General features: G+C 39.0%; 1 protein-coding gene across 8 annotated transcripts in view; it reads left to right on the top strand.

Moving 5' to 3' along the window:
- Positions 1-14,742, top strand: part of Ncoa1 (nuclear receptor coactivator 1) — a 202,034-nt gene that overhangs the window by 81,212 nt on the left and 106,080 nt on the right. For 6 of the 8 annotated variants that reach the window (XM_036170290.1, XM_036170284.1, XM_036170285.1 and 3 more), the window contains exon 3: positions 7,055-7,139. The exons of the other annotated variants lie outside the window; for them this stretch is intronic. The gene's annotated coding sequence lies outside the window, so the exon portion shown is untranslated. The remainder of the gene's footprint in view (positions 1-7,054; positions 7,140-14,742) is intronic. 8 annotated transcript variants of the gene reach the window in all.

Here is a 14,742-nt window from a genome sequence, read left to right as displayed (position 1 = left end):
GACAACTCATTTGAAGCATAAAAGCCATACACATATCCAAGGCTATTGATTTGATGATAGTACTTTTGGGAACTGGCTCTAAGTAAACAATCCCAGGGATAACAAAGCTGTGTTAGAACTATATTCACAATAGTATTACTATAATAGTAAAAACTGAAGATGACCTAATTGGTTAGCAGTGGGAAATTTGATGCCCAATAGTTCATTTTGCTTACATAGAAGTATAAGCACTGTTGCAATAGAGATGATATCACTTTTGTTCTGTGCTGTAAGCCAATGCCAAGAACAGTACGGAGTACAGTGGTTACTCAACAATTATTTTATTTATCTTTAAGATGAACAAATCCATGGAATAATGTTTTTAAAAACTAAAACATATATGATGAAGCTTTCTTTGCTTGTTTTGTTTTTAAAACAAGGTCTCATGTAGCCCAGGCTGGCTTCAAACTCAATATGTAGCCAAGGATAGCCTGAACTCCTGATTTTCCTTCCTCCACCTTTCAAGTGCTGGGATTGTAGGCATGTACTACCTACCACACCTGGTCAGAACCTCTGTTTAAGAAACTTGCTGTTTGGGGATTTAGCTCAGTGGTAGAGTGCTTGCCTAGCAAGTGCAAGGCTCTGGGTTCGATCCTCAGCTCCATAAAAAAAAGAAAAGAAAAGAAAAAGAAATTTGCTAAGAGCGATGGGGAACAAACATGTAGTTTGGTGGAGTTTTTGTTTATTTGTTTGTTTGTTTTGTTTTTGTTTTGGGGGGAATTTGCTGTAGGGTTTAAAAGTTTAGAGGGGTCTGGATTCTCTTGTGAGCCTGGAGGTGGGGAAGGCATTCTGGGGAGACCAGGGCCAGCCTGCCAGCAGGGACTGACTGGAGGACAGGTAGGAGATGTAGACAGGGAAGGGCAGGCTTCTGAGTGTGCTCGAAATGCAGTCTGCTCGGTAGGATTTCATTCTTCAGCACAGGGAGTCACTGATGGGTTTGTTTTCCAAAACAGAATGAAGAGCTGTATAATTCCGAAGGTTAATCTGGCTTTGATAGGGACACCAGACTCACAGACTAAGTGTTGTGTGTTAGGAATAGACTACTGCTTCATGTGAGCTGTTTCAGTGGTGGTTATCAAGCTGGCGTCCTCATTTTAAACTGTGAATACAATTCTGGCCATCTATGTTTTTGGACAAATACTATCTTTGTTAACTCTGAAAGATGCATTTTGTTGTGGGAAAGATAGAGTTATTACAGTAAATTAAAAAACAATATAGGCATTTTACTGATAATTTACAGAATGTTTAATGATAAAGTAGAACTGTTTTTGGAAGTGTCTATTGACTTTAACCAACCAGTGTGTGAGTCTTCTCATTTGCTTCTTACAATCTTTTCTCTCTCCACTGAGGACAGAAGAACACTAGCAACTGTCATTGTCTTGTCAAATATATTGCTAAGATATGTTTACAAAATTATAATACTCTACTAAGGAATTCAGTTTGAAATGCTTTTTACATTATAAATTGAAGATCAGGTTTTCTCTTTAGGGCTTTTGAAAAAGTAGGCTTGTTTCCTTAGCATTTAACACGTTAGCAACAGTTGGGGAGTGAAAGTTGACATTTATGAAGCAGGCTGTTGTGCTGGATTAGGATCCTGAAATCTATTTGAAAAGAACTAAGAAGAAATTTTAAAGAAAAACCAACTTGTTTCCAATTATTGTGTAAAACTAATTCTTCATTGTTTATGCAATGGAAAACCATCATAAATTTATCTTTAGATAAACATATGCAGATTTTTAAAAATGACATTCTAATAAGCAGTTACCCAGTGTTTCTAAGCATCCTTGTTAAAATTCAGTATTTTAAAAATTAAATGAAAGCTTTGTACTTTCTACCAAGTGGTGACTTTTTAATTGAATTGACTATTCAGTTAAATTGTTTGAAGAGTAGCTTAGAAGAATATGCCCAAACGCCTAACAAAACTATTTTATTTCAGAGTTAGGTGCTGAGCTGAGGTGTGCAGGGTAGGCTCTGTCTTACCAGAGTCATGAGATTGAGTAATTTCCTTGTCTAGCATGGCTGTTTGCTGTGCATGCCAGATATTGGGTTTGCACAAATGTGTAGGATTATCTGCTAGTCCTTATGGACTCATGATTGTTTATAAACTGTGTAACAGATTCTGAGATAAAAATAGTTGTAATATGTTATGGGACCATGGAGATTATTTGGAGGGGAGCAAGGGGAGAGTAGAGTTGGAGCTGTGTGTGCAGAGAAGATGCTCGAGCTAGAACTTGAATGATGAACAAGAACACACTTCCTGGACTGGGGAGATGGCTCTGGCAGTAAAGCGCCTGCCACAGAGGCACAGTGGCATACATCTGTCACCTCTCAGCATTGGGGGTGCCAGTGAAAGAGACAGGAGAATGCTTGGAGCTAGCTCATTGGCCAGCCACCCTAACCAAATCTCCAGTGTTAAGGTAAAGACAGTACTGAAGGCATCCAATATTGACTTCTGGCCTGAATGCGTAAGCACACACGGGGCATGTGCACTGCCTCCCAACACATACACATACACACTTGCGCGCACACACACACACACACACACACACACACACACACACATTCACTCACTCACTCACTCACTCACTCACTCAAGAACACACTCCCTGGAGAAGAGGGAAGAAAGATGTTGGCATTTAGAGTGTGTCAGGAAGACATAGAGAAAGATGTTCTCTTTTGTCTCACTAAATCCTACTACATATGTATTTTGATTTCTTTAATTGGTACATATAGAATAAAACTTCTGTTATCAGCCAAGCCACTTCTTCCTGAAGTCGTGTAGGGCTTTTCTGTATTGAAGCTGAAATTGCATGGGTTGTAAAGCATCATGAAGGCTCATTTTGGTGAGATAATAGGAATGATTGTGGTAGTGATTACATCCGTGTTTATTTTGGTTAAAACTCTTGTTCTATGTATTTAAATCTGGCATATTTTATTGTGTATTGACTTTATCTCGATAATATTAAAATAGTGTATGAAATCACACTTGTTTCAAATTAGCATTTTAAGAACTGAGTTCCCAAGGAAGAAGTTTTCAGTTATCCATTACCAAATACAAAATTAAGCATAAATTATTTTTTTAATTATTATTATTTTTCGAGACAGGGTTTCTCTGTGTAGTTTTGGTACCTGTCCTGGATCTTGCTCTGTAGACCACGCTGGCCTCAAACTCACAGAGATCCGCCTGGCTCTGCCTCCCGAGTGCTGGAATTAAAGGCGTGCGCCACCACTGCCCAGCTAAGCATAAATTATGCATCAGAGACCAGAATATATAAATCCAGGCTTTCATGGAACTGACTTTTTAGTGGAGGAGACAGATATTAAAGAGAAGAATATTTAACTTCAGGTACCTAAGTGTTATGAAAAACTGAAATAGATTAATGTGACACCTAGCCATTTGTGGAAGGGAAGAATTGTCATTTTAGTTAAGGAAACCAATTAAAGCCTCAGTGGGTCAACATTGCTCTGGTTCATTGGTTATGTTCCTTTAATCCGATGGACACTTAACTCACTGTGGCTAGAAGTTTGAAGAGCTGTGGAACTTGCAGTCATGGTTATGACACAGGCTATAATGCTGGAAATGAAGAGACTGAAACCACACAGCGGGGTGTGGGAGGTGAGAATGTAGCTCAGTTCTGTAAAGGGATCAGTCAGTAAATGCAGTCCAGTCCTTCTCCTCTCCTTTCGGAACTTTGAAGACAAAGATGTTACATTTTCTCAGATTGTTCCTCACTTCCCTAGAGCTCCAATGATGATTTTTATTCAGATTTGATTGTTCCCATTGATCTGTCTTCAAGTGCACTCTTCCTTCTTCAAATATCTTCATTTGCTTTTAACTTCATCCTGTGAGTTTAATTTTGGATATTGTATTTTTACTTCTAACATATCCATTTGTTAATATATTCTATTTCTTTGCTGAAACTTTGTGTTTTTCCATCTGTTTCAGTTGTTTTCAGAATTGTTTTTGGAACATTTTACTGATGCTGCTCTAAAGTTCTTGCCAGATAATTCTGATATCTGTATCATCTTAGTATTGGTATCTGTTAATTTTCTCACTTAAGTGGAGATTTTCCAGAAATGGTTTCATTTTTCATAATGAGAATATTATAAAGACAAATTAGGAAAATATGACTAAAGAAGAAAATAAAACCAGTGGAGCTGTTGAAGCTCAATGTTTTTCTCTATAAAGCAGAAATAATACCTACTTTTTAGACATATTGTAAAGATTTTTTACATAAGAACATATCAGAAAACATTCACTTTTCTTTTCTTTTTTCTGATCATAGCATTTTGAAATCATTACCGTAACAACATAGCACTTCACAAACACACCAGTTCTCTAAGTCCTGTTTTTAATAGAGAGATCAGCCTGTTCCTTGACACAGGCTGGGCTTTTCTAGGGGAATAGGCCCTTCTGTTATTAAACCTAGCATGCCTTCCTTATCACAGATCTAGGAAGCCCCTCCACCTTGTTCTGTCCTTTAGCAAACCCCCCTATGCTAATGCTCATCGATGAGAGAAGTCGGATGAGGTATGGAAGTATCTTTCCCTTCCACCCTGAGGATATAGCACATGGGAAAGGTAGAAGATGGGAGAGGAAGGAAACCAGAGGGAGTGAGGACAAGTTAGCATGGCAAAGTGACAGACTTAGGAAGTCTTTACAGCTCCTAAAAACCTCTGGAGCCATGGGCTCTTCCCGAGTTGGTCATTAGAAGCCTTTTCCCCAACCCCCACCTCCCCGGAGCTGAGGACGGAATCCAGGGCCTTGCCTTGTTTTTCTGAAGGATGAGTTGGGAATTACACAGTGCTAACAACTCTTGGAGGAGGTGGGAATGGGGGTGGATTGGGGAGAGGGTGGGAGGAGGGAGGACAGGGGAATCCGTGACTGATATGTAAAATTAAATTAATTATAAAAGAAAAATAACAGGCTCTATGTAGCCTAGACTAGCTGAATATGACCCTGAACTTACCATTCTCATGCCTCCACCTCCCTCCTGCATTCTGGGGTTGTCAGCATGTATCAGGATGCCTGATTTTATGTGGTGCTGGTTGTTTACATTCTACCAACTGAGCTGCATTCTCATCCCTTGGCTTGGCAACTTTTAAAAATATCTATGCAGTTCTTGAAGTGTTATTATACTGGCCCTGATTTTGAAAATAGCCAAAAATAGAATAATGAACTCCTGCCCATCTTAAACAATTAATGAATACAGAGTTAAAAATAATAAAAATAAATTTTAAAAAACTCCTGGTTTGTGATATAAGTCATTTTCATTGGACATTGAACATTGCAGGTTCTATGTTCTGAGATTCTGTAATCTATTTAAACGTCCTGATTTAGCTGGGTATGGTGGCAAAATCCCTGTACTCCCAGTACTTGGAAGGCTGAAGTAGGAAGATTTTGAGCTTGAGACTAGACTGTGCTATGTAAAGTAACAGCCTGTCTCAAAAGAACAAAACTTGACTAACCCCTTATTTACTAGCCTCTGCTGTTGCTGCTCCAGCATGGGAAGGTGGCTTCTACCTCATTATTTCCCCATGGGTACGATTTCAAGTCCCTTCTTTGCCTCTCTTAATACTCAAGTTGGGCGTTACTTCTCCATATTCTCTGGTTGAGAGAGGTAAGAGTACCTCATTGCCTCATTAATGTTAATACCCCCCATGTGGCCTCTAAAGGGGCATGTTCCCTGTAGTGTGTATTGGTAAAAGGCCTAACTCAATGCTAGCTTTCCTCTGACACTAACCTCTGGCAGAGAGGGTAATGTCAAGTGAGAATCCAAGCATTCTGCATGGCCTTTATTGACAGCATAGAGAAAGGCCTTGTTATCAGCTGGCAAGCACTGATTCACTGCTGGTCTCTGATACTACTTTGGCAGGGAGAACTCGGCTTCCTGTTGTAGCCTGAGGAGTGCCACTCAGATAGGCTTCCATTTGACCTGTGCTGGTAGTGGTGGAATGGGGACTATGGAGCCCCAACTCCTACTCCCGACCAGTGTTTTTGTGTTTGGCTAAGTAAAATAGCTTTCATCTGCATTGTCTTGTTCATGATTGTTTGGCAAGGGCAAGCAGGATTTTGTTTAGGTTGGTTACTTGGTTGGTTGGTGTTTTTAGGGAGGTCTTGGCTTCTGGGTGTTTCCAGGCTGCCAAGTTCTTTGGGTCCAGTTCTATCATATACAAGGTACAAAAGAAAACTCATAAATGTTTCACATGATTTTTCTTGGGTTCTGAGATCCATACATGGTCTATCTTCTCTCTATCTTCAGATTTCTTATGTATGTGATAAATATGTCCGGGGCTTTTCGTTTTACTTGGAGGGAGAAATAGGGAATGGTCTCTCATTCCCAGAGGTGGAACTCAGCAAGTACTTTTAAGATTTTTCTTTCTTTCTTCCTTTTTTTTTTTTTTTTTTTTTGTGTGTGTGTGTGTGTGTGTGTGTGTGTCTGTCTGTCTGTCTGTCTGTGACTGTGTGTGATGATGGAGAGCAAACCTAGGACATCATAGAGGCTAGGCAAGTATTTTACTACAGAATTCTACTGCCAACTCAAGTATTTTAAATTTTCAATTGCTTTGTTTTCATTTTAATTATAATTAAAAATCCTTTTTCTCTCTGCATGTTGCTTGATTGGGTAGAATTTTATTTCTGTGGTTCACTTTTAGGACTTTACTTTTTAAGATGAAAATGTATCTCATTATCTTGAAATTTAAGTTTCCAAATTAATCTTTTACTTTTAAGTTGTTTTGTATTAAGAATGATAATTTCTTTATTCTATTTTATTAAAATATATTCATAAGTTCTCTAGTTTTGCTTGCTTCAAAAGTAACGTAACTTATATGTTAGTTACACTTTTTGTATAGTGCTGGGGGGTCCAACCAGTTACAAATATCTTAACATCAAGAATGACACTTTATATTATGCTTGCTTACTATTTTCTTCCTTTTCTAAATTAGATTGCATTAATTTTACATGACTGATCCAAGATGATCCAACTGACTATCATTGTTTTCCTAATTTCAGGTTCCCTTTATGGCTGTGTCAGAGAATGAATTAACTTCCTAGAAAAATCACAGTATACTTCCATAACAGATTTAGAAATAAACAGGTAAATATAATGTCATCTCAAATAGTACCTGGATTTTAGCCTGTACTTGACTATGTGACAAGGTAGAAACCAAGAAGAGTTCTTCTGCTGTTACCTTTCTGGCTGTCTGCAGTAGTTTTTAGTTTTCTGTCAGATCAGGGACCTCTTTGATGGTATTCTTAAAGCTGTAGATCTTTTCACATATGCCCACTCAGATTTGGACCATCTCAGCACACACATACATGCATGAATGCACACACAGACAGCCATCAATAAAAAGTAAGAAGTAAATCTGTTTTTAAAATAGTATTTAGTTATGATATGTGAGAATAAAATTAAAGATTTTCCTAAATTGTAAAAATTCCCCTAAAGACATCAACATTGCTTGAGGTTCTCACCACTTAGTGTAAAATTGTTCCCTAATATGAAAGTTCCAGCTTTTTCTCACTGTTGGCAAGTGACCACTCCTGTTTCACTGTACTATCCCACCGAATGCCCTGCTACCACAGGCACTCAAATATCAAATGATTGAATTATTTAATAACTCAGAAGGAGTCCTAATGCTGAAAAAGAGGATCCTTTGATAGAAATCTTTTCAGAACAATGAACAGGAATGACATAAGTTAGGTGTGGTGGTGCACGCAGTCCTAGCGCTGAGGGGACAGGGCATCTCTGTGAGTGCAGGGCCCTGGTCTACTTAGCAAGTTCCAGCCAACCCCAGGGTTACATAGTGACCCAGGACATGGGCAACTTACAAAAGTAATACTTTGACCATGTTTTTCCTCTTTCCTAACTCCTCCTTGACCCTCCCCTACCCACCCAACTTTATGTTCTTCCTCTCGTTTAAAAAAAAAAAGTAAAGAAACAAAAAAGCCCACAAAAATATGAAAAAAAAATCAAAGCAAATAGGCAAAAGGCCATTATGATTTTTAAAAAAAGGCCCAAACACACAAAGCAAAATGATGAAAAGTTCACAAAGATATGTAACATGAATTGCTAAATGGTCTTATTAAAAAACAAAACAAAACAAAACAAAACAAAACAAAACAAAACAAAACAAAACAAACCCGGAGCCAGACATTGGGGTGAAAGCTGAACGATCAGAGAAGCAGAACAAGCCAGCCACAAGCTGGAACCCCTCAGTCTCCTCTAGGAACTTCTCAGTCTCAAGACAGTGAGTTTCTGTTTTCTCATGCCTTGTATACCTTTTTCTGCCCTGCCATCTTACTTCCTGGGGTTAAAATCGTGTATGCTTCCCAAGCAAAAGCATGAGATCTTAAGTGTTGGGATTAAAGGTGTGTGCTACCATACCTGGCTCTGTTCCCAGTGTGGCCTTGAACTCACAGAGTGGATCTCTGTCTCTCAAGTGATAGGATTAAGTGTGTGTGCCACCAGTGTCTGGCCTCTATGTCTAATCTAGTGGCTGGCTCTGTCCTCTGATCCCCAGATAAGTTTTATTGGGGTGCATATATCACCACAAAGATACTTGAGTTCATTTTGTGTTGGCCAACTACTACTAGGCATGGGGCCTGCCTTGAAGTGTGATTGATACACCCAGTGACACTTATTGGAAAAAGCTGATTTTCCCTTTGTTGATGAGTATCAACTGTAGGATGTCTCCTTACCCTCTCAGCACTGAGACCCCATCTGGCCTACCCTGTGGAGGTATTGTGTGTACAAGCAACTTCCTTCTAATACTAATAGGTCCATCTCAGAGCATAGCTTATAGAGCTCTTAGGAAGCGGCCTCGTGCTCTTAATTTCTTTTTACCAGTAAGCTTCTCTGTTACAAATCAAATTCAATAGTTCCCTCATGGAGTTATTAGTTGGGTTCCTAAGGTGTTGTCCACTGTAAGAGAATGCATCATCACTGGAGGATTACACACCACTGGAGGATTACTCCTTGCCGAGTATATACTAAGACTGTGGGGCTCAGAGATGGAGAACTCTGAGGGCTCCTCTGAAAACCACATCATTCTGTCTTGTTACTCTTAGCTTCATTTTCTGAAATTTCAAGAAACCTCTCCTCAAATTTCTGTTCCCTCCTACTTTGTAATTTTATATTGTTTTGAAGGGGTAACCATAGTTACCAATAGCAGAGGCTCATCAGGAACTTTGGCATCAGTCAGTTTCACAGCTGGGAGCAGTGTGATCTAGGTAAGAACATAAGAATAAAGCTACCCCATAACTTAGTTCTTCACAAGTGAGTGTCTCACGTCAAGTAAAGTGTCCTTTGTTCTAGCTAAAGTTTTCACTCAAATTAAGCCTTTTCCCAAGGGGATTCCTGCTACCTAAGCCTGCTCTGTCTCTAACCTCTTCCCCTCCCCTACCCTCCCCTGCCCTCTCTCTTCTCTTCTCTCCTCTCCTCCTCTTCCCTCCCCTCCCCTCCTCTCCTCTCTCCTCTCCTCTCCTCTCCTCTCCTCTCCTCTCTTCTCTTCTCTTCTCTTCTCTTCTCTTCTCTTCTCTTCTCTTCTCTTCTCTTCTCTTCCCTTCTTCTCCTCTCCTCTCCTCTCCCCTCCCCTCCCCTTCCCTCCCCTCCCCTTCCCTCCCCTCCCCTCTCTTCTCTTCTCTGTTCATATTCTTTGCCATCTTTTTCTAAGTAAGTGATAGAAATACTGGATATTTGGGGCTCAGGATAGGAGGTCATGTCTTTGGATTAGCGGGAAAGAAAAGAATGAAATACCATTGAAAGCTTGATACAGGATATCTGTTTGCCAAGATCAAAAGTCAAGGGCTTGAGCTCTTAGCAGAAGGCCAGAGTAAGTGATTTCTAGAAAGCTTGGCAGTCAGCATTGCCTTAACGGATGGCCATGTTGACAAAGGAGAGGAAGCCTATTTGTCCTAAACATATAGGTTGAAATCCTATCTAAATTTAAGACTATAACACATTCCCATTTACATTAGACTTTTGTTTCTCACAAGTCTGAGAAATTTAAGGAAACTGATCATTTTAAAAAGAGTTTTCTGTTTTGAAACTATGCCTCCTTAGTAGATAACTGATTTTTACACATCTTGTTTTGCTTTATATGATCTAGAGCAGTAGTTGGCAAACTAGTTTATGGAACAAAACCGGCTTTTGCAGCCTGTGTCTTACAAGTAAAGTTTTATTGGCACAGAGCCACAGTGCCATTCGTTTGTATACAGACATAGCTGCTTTCACATTTGGATGGCAGAGCTGAGCTGTTGTACTCTGTAACCTATAACACTTAAAGTATTTACTGATTGGCTCTACAGGAGAGATTGGCATCTGCTCTGTATGGATAGGTTGGGGATAGTGACATTGGAGAAAGCGTAGCATCTGTTCTACATGGACTAGATCAGGGATAGTACACCGAGAAAGCGTAGCCTTAGTGTGATAGTTGCTTTGAATTGCTGGGACAATTGCCTGGGAAAAAGACTGTGATGGAGGCATTATTGACTTGCTTCACTGTTTCAGAAGATTCAATCCATGGTCGCTTGGGCAGAACCTCATGGCAAACAGTAGACGGGAAGGGCCAAGGGCATGATATTCCCTTCAGAGACAGGTCCCCAGTGCCCCCTTCTTCCAACAAGCCCTACCTTCCGCAGTATCTACCACCTCCCAGGAGTCTGTTTTCACTTTCATTGTGTCCAGCCTTAACGATGTGGTCTTTGGAAACCCCCTTGCAGACACACCCAGAACTGTGCTTTATCTCCTAAGCTTTTCTCAGTTCAATCCTGTTGACAATCCAGGTTAGCTGTCACACTTTGATTATATTCCTGTGAGCATTAGAATAGTAGAATTACAAAAGGAGAGTACTGAGAAGTTGACTGAGACAATAGGTCTTCTTGATCTGTCTTTATCCTGTCTAAACTCAGATTGCGAAAAGAAACTCTTAAGTGCAAACATTACAGTTTTTAAAACACTGTCATTTTCTATTTCTACATGTGTTTAAGTTCATATTCTCATATGGACTTACTCTAAACCTGTTCCTCATTCATCTACTAACATAAATAAAGGCGTACGTGAGTGTTTTATCTGGAAGTGAGCTTGGAGTTAGTTGTGCTGCAACAGCCTCATTTTATAGATGGCAAAAATTGAGTCCCTAAAAACTGTCATGTACCTGGTGTCACAGACGCAGGCTAGTGGCAGTTCCTGGGAGTAAAGTGCTGGGCTTATTTGGTTGTTTTCTTGTTTTAAATTTTTCTCCTGTGAGGCATACAAGCATTCACACATGAAGTTGTGCTCTAAGTACTACTGAGGAAAGTAAGGAAACAGCTGAAGAGAAGGAAAGCAGTAAATCTAGGCTGGACTAACTCTGCTACTAATACTTCTGCAAGTGTTAGGAAGCGTGTCGTTCTTCGGCAAACAGGAGTAGGAATGAAAATATATGCTCAGATTATAAGGTTCCTGTAACCTAAGATCTAGAGATACATTTTTCCTTCCCCAAGCCCTTCACACAGTGTACTTCATGTGAAGGAAATGTACTGTTGTTCAAAGGAGCAAAGCACTGTCTTCATGGCTCCAAGGTAATTCCTAAGTGCAACGTCAAAGAAGCCAGAGTTCACATTGCCATTAGAGGATTCAATAACTGCTTTCCTCTTGTGAATAGAGCGAGCTGTAATTTGTATTTTATAACAAAAAGTAATTGATTTTTGATTTCATAACTTAATAAAACTCTGCCAGGAAAATTAGGTGTATTTTAACTAAAAAAGACAAAAGATATATACCAGAAATTAGAGCCTGTTTCCTCTTATGTTCCTGGCAAAGTTATTGCTATCACAATTGGGGGAAAAGCTGGGTTTTTTTTTTCCTTAAAATTCAGTATTAGAAAGGCCTCTCCTTTTATTGCATCAGAAAATAATTACAGAATTTCTCCTTGCCGCTTCCCTGGGGACCCGTTTTAGATAAGGGAAATCCTAAGAGAAGCTTGCGCCAGAGATGCGCACCGGAACTGGACTACACAAGCAGATATTGGCACCTTTCGGGCCTGTTCTACACAGAATCCGAGCAACCTCAGCACCAGTGTTTTTGTTTTTAATTAGCCTCTAAAGAATTGTGTAATTAATCCTTCTTTCCTGCTGCAGTAACTCAGATTGCTTGATTTTCTCTCATTGTACATTTGAAAAGTATCTTAATTTTTCATAGACCTATAATGAAAATTCACATCCTAGCTTAACATACTTAACTAATCTTAATTGTCAATTAGGATGTCATAAGACTGTTCTAATTTTAATGTGCATGGTTGGTATTTAATCTTTCAGAAGTGTAAACCATTGTCATAATTTAATTATTCTTGTTAGTTTTGTATTTTTATTCAAGTTCTGTCCCCAGATAGATTGTCCACATGAAAATAATAGAATTGAGCTAATGTTTGCTTAAACGTAGAATTCTGAGTAAGTGTTTTCACCATTGTTGGCTGATTAGAATAGAAAATTACACTGTCTAATCATAGTGACATGGCTGTCACCCATCTCACCTCTGATTACTAGCATAGTTTAACCAGCTAAGCTGCAAGTGGATTACTCTCTGTTCTGAAATGCCCGAGACCAGAAGTATTAGAAATTTAGATTTTCCAGACTAACATTTAAATATACACAGTAAGATATGAATATATACACTATGAATTAAAAAACAAAATTCATTTATATTTCATATATTACCTTACCCTACAGTCTGAAGATAATGTTATACAATAATCTTTAGAGCACCTGCATTTGACTAAGATTCATCATGGGGCCAAGTGTAGAATTTCCTACTTGTGGTGTCCTGTGATTGCTCAGAGCCTGAGATTTGAAGCATTATATTTCAGATTTATGAGTTAGAGATACTCAACTTGTAACATGTTTTAGTTTTTGTAAGTCACGATTTTCTTCCATGCTTGTAAAAAAAAAAATCTAACTTTCCAGTAGTATATGGTGACACATGCCTGCAAATCCCAACTTTGGAGGTGGAGGCAGGAGGATTGTTGCAAGTTTGTGTCCAGCCTGGGTAATTTAGAGAGTCCTTGCATCAAAATAACAGTTTTTAAAAGGTGAGGGTACAGTTTAGTGTTGGGGAGCTTTTCTTACATGCATAGGGTTTGGTCCCTAGTGCTGCTTTGTTTTGAGACTTATTAATACACTCCCAACTTGCTGAATTCTATTAAATTTACAGATCACAAATCCTTAGGTTATGTGACCCACTTCAGATAATCATCAAACTCTCTGGTGATTTTCACAAAAATTTTGTCCCTATGGGAATTATTTTTGAGGTAAAATATCTTTATTGGAGTTTCATAGCTAATCATCACCAAAGTTCAAAGCCATTTCTATGGACCTCTGAAGCATCATATCCTTTCTGAAAAAATATACAGAATAGATTTGTTTTCTTTTCTAAAATCATGTAATCATAGAATTTAGTGTGATCAACCTCCGTTTTTACAGATGAGGAGATAGAAACTCCTATAAGTTAAAGCTATTGAGACAATCATTGCTAAATTATTATTAGTGAACCTACTGATAACAGTAATCTGTGACATCCTGGTTGATTATATTAGTGTCTTTTTAGCCTTCCAGACTGTGCAAAGAGATTATTGGACTTGTAACATTGTAAGAAGTTGTTGATATTTGAATACAGAATTTTGCTGGGCACAGTAGAGATCTCTAATCTTGCCCCAATTATTTTAAAGTGACAACATGATATGATGTATCTTAGAGACAGCACATATGGAGGGCCCTGTGTGGTGCAGAGGAAAATCTTAGTCTTTATGAGTTTTTAAGAATTTTTGGTGGCTGGAGAGATGGCTCAGAGGTTAAGAGCACCGACTGCTCTTCCAGAGGTCCTGAGTTCAATTCCCAGCGAAAGGAAGGAAGGAAGGAAGGAAGGAAGGAAGGAAGGAAGGAAGGAAGGAAGTAAATAAGTAAGTAAGTAAGTTTTGGCAGTATTCATGTTGAAGCAAGTTTTTAAGAACAAGGTTATGAGATTTCATTCAGACTTAAAGAATTTAGATGTGTGAGCATTTCATTTATTCTCTTAAAAATTTACTATGTGCATACAATTACTATGTCTGTTTCACTGACTGATAAAGACTTGTGGTCCTGGGGATGTAGCTCAGTAGTAGAGCATGTACACAGCACATTCTGCCTCCTGTGTCTGTTCCCCAGAACAGCGCACACTGTGCGCCCACACACAAGGAATACTTGTAGAAATGTTTTGTTTGTTTGTTTGGTTTTTTGTTTGTTTTACTCTTTAGGAGCCTACCACCCAGCTTCCGAATAAATACATTAGCTTGGCTTGTTTCTAGCCAGTTTTTCCAACTTAAATTATCCCATTTCTTTTTAATTGCATTTTGTCTCTGGACTTTTTACCCTTCTTTATTCTATATATCTTTCTTTCCTTCTTACTCCATGGCTGGCTGGGTGGCTGTGTGGCTGGCCCCTGGTGCCCTCCTCTCCTCCTTTTCTCATTCCTTGCTCTCTTCCCTAGATTTCTCCTCCTATTTATTCTCTCTGCATGCCAGCCCTGCCTATCCTTTCTCCTGCCTTGCTATTGGCCATTCAGCTCTTTATTAGACCAATCAGGTGTTTTAGGCAGGCAAAGTAACACTGCTTCACAGAGTTAAACAAATGCAACTTAAGAGAATGTAACACATCTTTGCACTACTAAACAAATATTCCACAGCATA

Source organism: Onychomys torridus, chromosome 21 (genome assembly GCF_903995425.1).
Source record: "Onychomys torridus chromosome 21, mOncTor1.1, whole genome shotgun sequence".
NCBI lineage: Eukaryota > Metazoa > Chordata > Mammalia > Rodentia > Cricetidae > Onychomys > Onychomys torridus.
This window is presented reverse-complemented; position numbering and strand designations above follow the sequence as displayed.